A 12,180-nucleotide genomic window follows, 5' to 3' on the forward strand; every position below is an offset into this window, starting at 1 on the left:
CCCCATAGCTATATATAAAATATCATTAAACTAATTCTTGACAGATATGTACCGTATGCAGTGCCCTTTAGAAGCCATGTATTCGGTATTTTCTCAGACTTCTAGAAGGTGTTTTACATGTACTTTTCTATCAAATACGAAAACTTTGACGTATGTTAACAGCACTTTTCGAACGCTTGTTGACAGCTATAGCACTGTCTTGGCTTTTTAAAAAAAATACTGAATCGAGATGATTCCCGGTCAACTCGCAACAGATCTAACTTTGAAGTATTTGTAAAACATTTGACATAGTAATTATTTGTAATGTAATTAGCTGTACCTTATGTTGTTCTTCAAACGCTGAAAGTACTATCATTGCATATGCTAAACCGAAATCCTTCATATCTCAGAGCAAGCAAAGTTAGAGGAAAACCATACGCTCGAAATAATTTTTTCAATGGTTGGTGGACAATATGAAGAGCCGGTTTAAAAAGCTAGTTTATTTTCGGGTGTAGTCATATTAAATGCAGATACATATGTGTGTTTTATGGTGACATGTTAATTCCTCCTTTATATCAAAAAGTGAACTTTAATGTAAGCGAAAGCATGTACGCGTCACCAGTCGAAGATTTTCGTATCTACAAAGAAAATTCAATAGACATTCCCACCTCAAACAAAGACCTTGTGAATCCAATCCAAATTATACCAATATCTACAGCTGAGTGTGAAAGCGGGGTCAGTGCCATGAACTTTACCTTAACTGATTAGAGAAATCATTTAGAAGTTTAAACCTGCTTTTTCTTTCAATACTTGTAGACTCCCAGTGCATTGTTTTAATGCAGAAAAATTTGCAACAAAATGGATCAAGTAGCAAGCATTACAGTGTCCTTGACAAGCCAACTGGCAAATCATCGAACCTGCAGCGTCTCATTAATTCAACTGAATAATGTAATTTTCTTACAGTTTGACTTTAGAATTTAACTTGAAATGGTGTTGTGTTTGTGTTGCATTCAATATCAAAATTAGTTATTAAGCAATTTATGTCCAATTCTAAGCATATCTAATTCATAGGTAATGTCTCCTGATAAAATCACAAATCGCACCCTGTTTTAATGTCTAGGAAATATCGCTGATCCATTTCAACTAGGAATGGTATCGAGATGAGACAAAAATCTCTTAATATATAGGTTTAAGTACAGTTTTCCGAACACCCTCTGACGAAGTTATAAAAATAATCGGTGAGGTATATTGTACCCCCGAAATTGGTCTGTCGTGCCGCGTCTCGAAAACAAGACGAGGCAGGAATTGTGGAAGTATTTCGTTTCGGAAAATTCCATTTGAAAAATTCAAAATAAAAGAAGGTCCGTCATATACTCTTCTGATGCAGATTTTATATATTCGAATCGACGCGATCACTTGTTTACAAAACATGTACCCCCCTTATACGAAGGGAATTCGTCTGCAGCGTGATTTTCTGAAAGTAAACTTTAGCTCATTCCATCGTTCCACACATTTTAAATAATTTTCATCTCCTTAAAAAGATTTCCAAACACACAGATCAATGAACTAACTGTAGTAGCAAGAACAATGTAGTACATGTAGAGTAAGTTTACAACGGTTTGAATTCCTGTGGTAAGGAAAATAATGCTTACAATTTACACTTTTTATATTGAGCAATTAGAAAATACTAGGTTCTTTTAACAGTAGCATCTTGTATCTGAGGGGGGTACAAGGGATACAACTAAAATCTATTTAGTAGGTACAGTACCCCCTTCAAAAATTTAGGGGGTACAATGTACCCCTGTAACCCCCCCAGTTCCTGCGCCACTGTTCTTAAGGGTTTGACTATGTTAAGAAGGATTGCGTCAGCCCTTGTGCTTGTACGTGTGGTACTGTAATGTTGTTTGTGTACTTTATAAAATTTGTGTTGAACTAAAAAAAATTGCAGTACAAACTTACATTAGAAATAATGTAACTAAACATTTGGCGTTTTGGAAATATTATTTACAAAAAAAAACGCTATATAAAATTTTATATTTATATTCTTGATTCTTCCATTAAAGAAAATATTCAATTTAGATTTTTGTTGTTTCTTTGATACTGTTTCTACCCGACGAACTGTATCTTGGATGACTACCGTGACTACCTCCCTATGTACTATATTTAACCTATTTTTTACTACTTTTCACAAACACTGATATGGGTATATTAAACTAACTGAAATTAGTAAAATGACACTGAAGGATCTTAGAATGTGTTTTAACACTTTACATTTTAGGAATTTAAATATGTAGACTTCATTTTAAATTTACGTATAATCAGACAATATATCATTTAGTAAACGCAAGTAGTGTGTAGTGAGTTACAAAAGTTCGAATACCGGGTAAAGCATTTCTGTTACTTGCCTTTGCGAAATATAGAAGAAAAAGCAACAGCCATGGTGAAAATGCGAAAATATTATCACATTGTCCAAACACTTAAACGGATCAATGCAAAATGTGTTAACTTGAGATACAGACGAAAAAGCGACTAAATTAGCTACAGGTTTTCTTCCGTATGCTCCTCCCCTACGCTCTATTCATTCCTACTTTTACTGACTTTGTGCACAAAGAAATACCAGTCCTTTTAAGCAGTAAATAAGGTTTTAAACCTTCCCCGGAAAACTTCATTCAATGAAAAAGAACCCCTGCTATGTGTTTTCTACCCGCTGGCTGCGACATTTGCTCACCAGATGACGTAATGCGCTGGAAGGGACGAAAGTCGTCCGCCGGATGAGCCAACCTACTAGTCTTAGAACCATGCTCAGGAGTACAGAAACGAATACAATATATACACAGGTAAAGTTCAAGATTTGCATATCTGGCATTGGTGGTGATAAAAGTACAGAACGAATGAGTCTTGAATATTATACTATATCCAAAATATGGCTGTTGGGAGGGGCGATCGCCCCTATCGCCCTCCCCGTGGACCCGCGCCTGAGGAAAGGCCAGGTGATAAGGGCCGAGCGTAAGAACTCTGCTTGCTGTGACATTGCTCGCTGAGAGGGTGGGATGAAACGGTTGACAATCTGTGCGCCTACAGTACAATTCATAGGCACAATTCCATTCGTTGAAACCACGTAGAGCAAGGGCGCCCGCAAAGGGTACCAGGGGGCTCTTGCTTCACTCAGATATCTGGAAAAAAAATATAGAATTCGAATGGTGAAATTGTAGCGATATTTCATTACAAATAATATGGTTTTCTGTGATTAACAGGGTGTAAGTTAAATAAACTAACTTCCATATCTAGAAAAATAACGCCAAATTTCGTGGCGGAGTGGTTAGCACAGCGCACTATGACGCCAGGGGTTCCGGATTCGAATCCCGGTGTGGTCATGGTTGTCCTTTGTGTGTGTCCCTTCACCAATTACATCTTACAATCGCTCATCCTCATCTTGCGATGAAAAATAACGAGAAAATGGGGGCTTCTAATGGCGTAGTTGCAACTTCGTTGCCTTGTAAGCGAGGGGTTCCGGGTTCGATACCCAGTGGAGACACAAGTGGTTTGGATCCGACTTTAAACTACAAGTCCAGTCTTGATTAGCCTTCCTGTGCATAAAGTGGACTTAAAACCAAAACTCAAACTTATTAATGAGAGAACGTTTTCACATGAGATAATAAAATTATGTTAATTGGTAATTGTTCATGAACGAAGTGACAGATATTTATGGAAAGGCAGAAAGGTGAATCCAGTTTCTATTTAAATAGTGGACTCAAGTCTGAACTTGTAAGCAATGCCAAAGTGTTATTAAGTCAATTTGAATTTTATGATTCTGAGGAAAAAATCCTGCGCAAGGCTTTGACGTAGGATGTAATGAAAAGAAAAGGAATAAAAATGTGATGGGCTATTGGAAGTGTAATACATATTTATGAATCGCACTGCACTTACTCTGTTTTGGACAGCATGACTTGAATTTACCATAGTTCAGTCGGAATTAACTCACACACATTAGGGGTACTTCTAAATAGGGGGAACCCCCTGAAGTAAGCCCACCTCCACCCGTATACTTTCAAGGGTATGCGCTCGTCGTTCTGGTGCCTAAGAATATGCCAGGACGTCAGTTCTTATGTATTTCAACGGTTCCCCCGACTTTATTTAACTAGTTGTTACATGTGAGAATACAAATATAATACATATAATAAATACATATAATCAAAAAGAAATATTCCATGTCAAGCCACAAGTGTGCAATATATTACATGAAATGCATTTTCTGTTCTGGTGGCCAGAACAGAGATGTAACTCCGTGAGTGACCGTTTGATCTAATGTTTAATTGTTACAGTGACATTTGCAAAAAATACTCCAGAATGTGCATTACATTTATAAAGTTTACAATTACATTTATAATTTTACATTAGTAAAAATGACAGTTTGTGAGTGATAACAGTACGCTATTAATTATAGACCAATACATATAGCTATATCCCACCAACCTCAAGCGTCACTTCAACATCAGTAATATCTAGATAATTTAACTTTTAACAATTTCCCAATTTGACTAGTTCCCAAAATACAAATCAATATAGATGATGTGTTGTGAATTAATTAGATGTTCTTAGCATTTAAGGAAATTGTAATATTTATTAGTACTGATTGTTCCATGTTTTTAACTTGGGGCCATCAATTATTGGCATATTCTAGGTTAATGAAGCAGGCGCGCAGTGTAGCGAGGCGAGGTCCAATTTCGACTGTTCTGGTGTTCCAGAGCAGTTTTCCGTTATAACTTTAACAGGAGTTGCCTCACATACAGTTTAAAAGTGACATCCGAGCCACTGTGGAAAGTAACTCTACTGGGAATGGAACCCGGGACCACTTGGTTTTTAAGATGTGTATCGCGGTTTACACTGTTTAGTGTGAACAGTGAGATTTTAGGGGGATGACTCTTCCGGAGAGCATCCAAATATTAACCGCACTTCCACCTACGTAGCACATCTTAGACTCCATTGCAAAGGCTAATGGGGCTCTGGCGTCTGGACTCACAGCCAGTATAATTTTGTGTATGGCTTGTGTTTGGGGGGGGGGGGGTTCTATCCACGTGTGTCTGTGACTGTCCCTTCACCCTTTTCATCTTACCACCATTCAACCTTATCTTCGCGATTAGCCAAAAGAAGCAGAAAAGTAAAGTAAAATAAAGCAAATCGATCAATCAATTTATGCGAGCAGTGTATCCAACCCATGAGTGATAGTAAATCACGGCTCGAGTTGCTAACTTTTACACTGAGGGAACGAGATTCAGTTTTTGCAAAAGGCGCATATTTATTTCAATGTTGTTACAGTGTGAGTTGCTCCTCGTGTTGCAGTTGTAGGCAGGTTTCTAAGTCGATCAAGTAAATTAGATAGAGCTAATTAAAAAATACCATTACCAAATGTTTTTCCACGTATTTCTTATGCAGAATGAAAATGGAATGTTTTCGTTAAGGGGAGTTTTTCATCAATCTTTTTTCCTTTTCATTCGGTTGTTTTGAGTTGTTATATTCAGTAATGTGCTCCTAGAATACCTAAAAATAATACTTCCATCAGCACCCATGTAAAAGTAACATCTTCAGCCAGCTCCATGGGCGTCACCAGAAATTTTTGTAGGGATTGGTCAGTCAGGCTATTGATGAAACTTAAAGAAATAATATCAATAATAACTTTTATGATTATTATGAAATAATTACTATAAATTAATAAATTTACCCCCATTTAGTTCCACATTATTATTATTATTATTATTATTATTATTATTATTATTACTTTACTTATTTTACTTTATTTTATTTTATTATAATCTTTTTAATTGGAAGTTAAGTGTACTTTAAATATACTAAGTAAATGTTATCTACCTCATCAATAAATTGAAATATAAAGGAATAATCATACTACGTCTACGAAGTGTCAATATCATGCTGCTGCCCCAAATCTGAAATGAAGTGTTGGTGAAAAGTGGCATAAGATATGTCGAGTTAAACAGACTCCTAGAATTTATGTTTATGTATAAGATTGTAGGATTCACTGTTATATTTTATAATTATGTATTCAATTTTTTAATTTTGTATAACCAATTTTGACATAGTGATATACCTGGTTGTTTAATCGTTATCATCATTTAATTAAAATGATTATTATTATTATTAGAACAATACACAGTTAATTGCACAATATTATATAACAATAAACAATTATTAGTATCAGAGATATAATAGATCTCGTTGAAAACTGTAACTTGAAGTGTTAATATGCTAACTTGTTATGTTATGTTATTCTACAGCTTATGTATTTTATTCGTGTAACTTTGTACTTTTGTATTTGACTTAGTGCTGTATTAGGTTTCATGCTGTGCTCAACACTGAAAATAAACTATTGTTATTATTTTATCCTTGGGGAGACTTTCTACTCGGTCAGCCAGATGAATGGTTACCCATTCAAAATAGTTTTTTCATTATTTTTATTTATTATTTTTACATTTCATGCAGTTAGTGTACTGAAAAGCATAGTCATTCTGTTTTGTTACTTCTAACCACTTCATTCAACCACATCCGCCGATAGTGTAGTGGCAACTTCGTGGCCTTGTAATCAAGGGAGCCTGGGTTCGATATCCGGTGGTGGCACATAATGGTTCGGATCTCACTTTAAACTGTATGTCCAGTCCTCATTAGCCTTCTGCGTATAAAGTGGACATAAAACAAAAACTCACTTAATTAAGAAAAAAAGTTTTGTCACGTTAGGAGGAAATTTTAGTCATAACGTTTAGGGCGAAATTTCATTTTAAAAATCGAGGAATCATTTATCCTTTGGATTAAATGGTAAAACATGAAAACACAACTTATTTCCTGCATTTTTTTTACTAACACTCAAATGCATTTTTTCCTTTGGTAATTCTGTTCTAAAACTAACTAACTGGACATTATTTCTGTTATTTATAAAAATTAGAAGCATTCTGCATTTTTGTAACTTGAAATGGACGATTCCATTTTGCAAGGGTGGGTCGACGCCCATGTCCATAATCCCGGGGTTAGTAGAGTGCCTTTTTGCCTGGGCCAGTATTTGTGGCCAGATTGATTTTGATTGGGCCACGTCCACCGTTGGCGCCATCCCTGCCTCCGACCGAGTAGATTTCTTTGCTCGAAACTGTGCACGAGATACAAAGCATGCAGGTCTCCTCAGTTGGTCTCACGTATCGCACAAGCCTCTAGCAACCTCTTCTACTGACGTTAGCGTCGGATTGCCTTCGTTGTTAGGTTAGGCCCAGTGTGGTATTTGTAGGGGGGATGGGTGGGAATTTCCCCCTCTGGATACTTATGTCCCCCTCTCTGCTTGATACATTTTATCCCTGATGGGGAATGGTGTTTGGGGGAAAACAATAAATTATTGGCAATTTTGTTACTTTTTCCTACTTCGCCATTCAATTGCAACATGTTCTGTCAGACAACTGGAAGCTCCATTTGGCGAACACAGATGTGGCCTCAAACGCTGCTCTATTCCTGGAACTGTCAAACAAGTGGCCAGGGTTGAAGATCACCTCCCCTCTTTCCTTTTCTATGTCCACGGAATTTGGTAGGAAAATGCATGTGAAAGTTACAATTTGGTTGTCACGTGACTCGAACTTGTCACCTCAGAATGTCTCAATTTGTATGAGTGGAACAATAGTACAGGAAGATAGCCTACATGGAATTTTTAACGCCTGTGCGATAGCCCTTTACGATGTCATTTTTTAATGAACAGTGTTTTTTTTAATAATGAGCTAGATTTCTTTGTGAAGCTAGAATGTTAGTGGAAAAAGTGAGCATTACGAGTTCCAGACTCTGCCATATCAGGAATCTGCCTTCAAAGTGAACGAAATCTGATATAGCTGGTGGCAGTGAAGGCTGTGTTGATTAAAACATCTGTTTTGAAAATTTGCAAGTGCATCTACACAAGAAGGAGGTGGTAGTAAAGTGTTGAGTTTCTTTGTTTGTTGCCCATGAGAGATTTAACAAATGTAAAATTACGTGGCCATGGATGGCTTGATGTATCTAGTGATGAATGAAGTTACATATACATTACCTTTCATTGTCCACCTAACAAATTTTCAGAAATAACAAGCTAATAGAACTTGTGTTAAACTCCTGGGTCCTGAGAAGCAAGTTAATGAGTAATTTTTATGATTTCGCAAATGTAACAGTAATTTAGCAAAGTAGTCTTGTGTGCTATTTTTATGTGGTAGAACACTTTTGATTCTGCCTCCCTCCAAAAGTTATGCCCAAGTTTGATTCAGATCCCCAAAAATTAGGTCCCAGACTAGATTTCTGGCGGTGGGTGTCAAAATCTCACTTTTAAAACTGTGGACAAAGTCCCGATTAGCTGTTCTGATCATAAAGTGGATTTGGCCATTTCTTAATTTCAAGAAACAAATTTGCATCTGCAATTTTTCATCAATAATAAATATGTTTTGTTCAAAGCTTTTTTTAAAAAATTGAGTGCCATGAAACCAAGTGTGGAGTGACCCCATTTACGAATTAAAATTGTCACCTTGTAATAAAGGGGTTCCGGGTTCGATACCCGGTGTAGGCACAGAGTGGTTCGGTTCCCACTTTAAAACTGTAGGTCCAGTCCCGATTAGCCTTACTGTGCGTGCATAAAGGTGGACTTAAAACACCAAATCAACCAATCATATAATTGTATATATTATATTATTATGTGTATATTATATCTGGTCACGCAACAATATATAAGCATTATCTCATGCTGTCTCTAGACAGTCGGTATAATTTCCCTCCCCCTCCCCCTCTGGAAATTTTTTAAATGCCACACTGTTTAGGCCTGTTACGTTTAGTTCTCTTAGCAAAAAATGCACTGCAAATGTATTATTTATGCTAAGAGAACTAAACCAAAGAAGCCTAACCTAACAACGAAGGCATTTAGCCTTAAAAATGAAAGCATTTCGCGCTGACGTCAGAAGGCGAGGTTGCCAGAGGCTTATGCGATAAGTGAGAATCCCCTTTCCACACCACTGAAGCCTTCGCCACTTTTCCGCAAAGAACTTGACTTTCGTTGGAAATTAACGAGATGGCAACACTATCGTTACGTAATGTAATCGGCCAGTGATGAAATCAACTCTTATCTTCAGTGTTGTCTGTGCGGGAGAGAGCCGAAAGCCAGTCGTGCTGATTCAGCTGTTGGACGTGGTAAGTTGACTTTTCGATCTCGCTGTTAACAAGGTCATGTAACTCAAGATTCGCGCATAACTTTTTTTTAAAAAAACTGGTTGTGGGTACATATAGGTAGATTTCTTGATAACTTGTTCATTTCAACAAGCGTATTTATCAACTTGACGATACTCTGCGTGATAGTGAAATTAAGCCCAGCTTAGAAGAAACTAGGACATTTTTTTACCCACACTTGAGCAAGCACGATGGAAGCATGCGTCGAACTCAACATAATATGCAGCTTATACAGTGATCGCAAAAAGATCGTATGCTTAGAATTTTCTACTTACAGTAGTTTTCCCGTCATTTCTGGAGTCTACGATAAAGTAGAGATCTGTGCGATAATATTTGCCATAATAAAAACGTACAGAATGAGGAACTTTTACGCAGTATCGGATCTACAAATTTTGGGTCGTCTCGCAAAATATTACTAAAGGCTGCCCTCTATATAAAGTACACGTACTTGTGGAAGGAAATATCCGAGCTTTTGTTGTTATTCAGTTTCATCAGTGTGTGTTTTTGTGCGCGCGCGCGTGTGTGCATTCTTTATTTTTATTTAGCGTCGCATTTCTGTTAATTTTGGCTAATCACGACGATGTGTATGACTGATAAGGATGGCATTGATAAAGGAACACCCGCAAAGAACACAGGGTACTAATCTGATATTCCCCGGACAGATTTCTTCATTTTTACAGAAGAAACTACTTACGGTAATAAGTTCCTGTAGCATTGTCTAACATCTGGAAGGTGTTTTGTGTGATGTAACGGATTTCTGACTCCGGCCAATTTTTAACATGCCTTTAACAGGGACTCTATAAATAAAGCCGGGTAGCCGGAGCGGAGGCGGGGCCGCGTTAGCGGTTGGGGGCGGTAGGTCAATTACCCCAGGGGCGGAGCCCGGAATCGGTGGGAAATTTGGACTCAAAAAATTTCAAACTAAAATAATTTTTTATTTTAAATTTCCCACCGATTCCGGGACGAAAAACGTGAATACACCTTAAAGAATGTTCCGCGAAGCAGATAGGTAAGTACAAATATCAAACATTGACAAAACGAAGAAGTTATAGGTGTCCGGGGAATATCAGATTTTTACTGAACACAGAATTTAATCGGAATTTTTGGAGCTTCCTTGTCGGATTTTTTACATTAGTTTCTTGGGTTGGCTGCCTTTATTATCTTAAAGTAGTGTCTGTTTTAGTTTTTATGTATTTCGCTAAAAAGATTGGCTCATTAAAGCTTGAGCTGGCATAATTTATAGAGCTGGAATTTTTTTCGCAGATTAAATGAGACATAGATCGTGCACCCAAGGCACAAATTGATCATGGTAAAAAAGTTAGCATGCACAGGCCAGCATTCGAACCCAGTACCCATGGCGTCATAGCGCGCTGTGCTGACCACTCCGTCTCTGAGGTCGGCATACCTTTGGAAAGTTGCATTATACTTCTCGTACAGATACATCAATTTGGCTAGGAATGATGGACCAATATATGTTTCATAATATTTCTGCGATTGCCCCGAAATAAATAGTAATTCCGTTCTATCCACGATTTTTTCGTCCCTTGCTCTTCTGCATTGCACTTCTAGGAAGAACCGTACGTATGCACGTACAGTGGGATCCATGAGTATTACCGTGCAAATTGTCCATGACTATTTTAATTAATTTTTCTCTTCCATCCTATGTGTTTTTAAGCGATGGATTTTTATGTATGGTGGTGCAGAAGTTGTCAATAGCTTATTTTGAGTTTTCTTTTAATTCTTGAAGCTCTTATTGGGTCAAATAAAGTGCACGAACGTGGTGATGGAGAATTTGCACGGTAATACTCATGGATCCCACTGTACAGTACAATCTCAACTTGTAGTCCCACCTACAGGCCTAGGAAAGAAAATGATACTTTAGTATTATACGGACTACCTCATTTCAGACCGTCTGTTCTAGCACCCAAAACGACATTCCACAACAGCAACTATAATTTTACGTAGTTAGGTTAGGATTGCTAGGTTTTTACCAATAGTTATTATCGACGTGTTTTTTCGCTTTCCCGTATAATACTAAAGTACCAAGAAATATTTGCGGTTAGAAATAAATTAATGTTTAGTTGTGGTATGGAGCATTACGCTAAAGTTATTAACCGAAAACTATTTAATGTTAGCCAATTTAAAATTAAAACAAATCGAAGGTGGTCATTTCTTATCTGCGGTGCTGGACAAATTACTACGTTTATCGTTTTACTTACACATGTTTGAGTATGTAAAGGATATGGCAAGGGCCCCCTGAATGCTTGATCATTCCCGGACCCCCTGCACTGCAGGGTTTTGCGGTTCATAGATCCTGCACTGCTTCTACGTGAAAATAGCTCAAAGCGTAATCGTGCATCCTTGGCTTAATAATTGTAATGACATATTTTCACTAATATGATGTGACAGATATCGGGGGAATTTGTAGCATTAGAATGTCTAAGAGTAACTGAAAGGACGGACTTTGATCTTAAAATGCCTATTAATGGTTGCATCTGATTGTTAATTTTAGCAATACCAGCTTAACATTTAATTTTTGTACAATTAATAATAATAATTGTAGAGAGTTGTTAGTGTTTCGCAGAAGTCAAAATCTGGTATGTATCGTCGTATTTTGAGTTTTATAACGATCATCACAAATTTGAAATCTCAAAATACTGTTTATTGTCAATCAGTGTGCGAAATGCTGGAGGGGGCAAGGGGGATTTTCCCCCACCAGCAATCTTGACCTAAACCCTCCCACCAAAAATTTCCAGGGGGGAGGGTTTTTGCTACAACAACTAAGATGATTGATTGATTTGCTTCAATTTACTTCGCATTTTGTGCCACTGTTAACTAATTTGCGAAGATGGGGATGAGTGATATGAAGAAATTGATGAATGGACACTCACAAACATCCATGTCCAGGCCGGGATTCGAACATGAGAACCCTAACTAAGATTATAAATTAGTTTTGATCACTTTATAAAGGGTAATATC

General features: G+C 37.2%; 1 protein-coding gene across 1 annotated transcript in view; it reads left to right on the top strand.

The window, feature by feature from the left end:
* The first annotated feature begins 9,041 nt into the window (after positions 1-9,041).
* The window catches only part of LOC145987108 (sugar transporter SWEET1-like), an 82,366-nt gene continuing 79,227 nt past the window's right edge, over positions 9,042-12,180 (top strand). Inside the window, exon 1 of the mRNA XM_083121584.1 lies at positions 9,042-9,165. The gene's annotated coding sequence lies outside the window, so the exon portion shown is untranslated. The remainder of the gene's footprint in view (positions 9,166-12,180) is intronic.

Source organism: Lepisma saccharinum, chromosome 4 (assembly GCF_977018435.1).
Source record: "Lepisma saccharinum chromosome 4, izLepSacc3.1, whole genome shotgun sequence".
Taxonomy (NCBI): Eukaryota; Metazoa; Arthropoda; class Insecta; order Zygentoma; family Lepismatidae; genus Lepisma; species Lepisma saccharinum.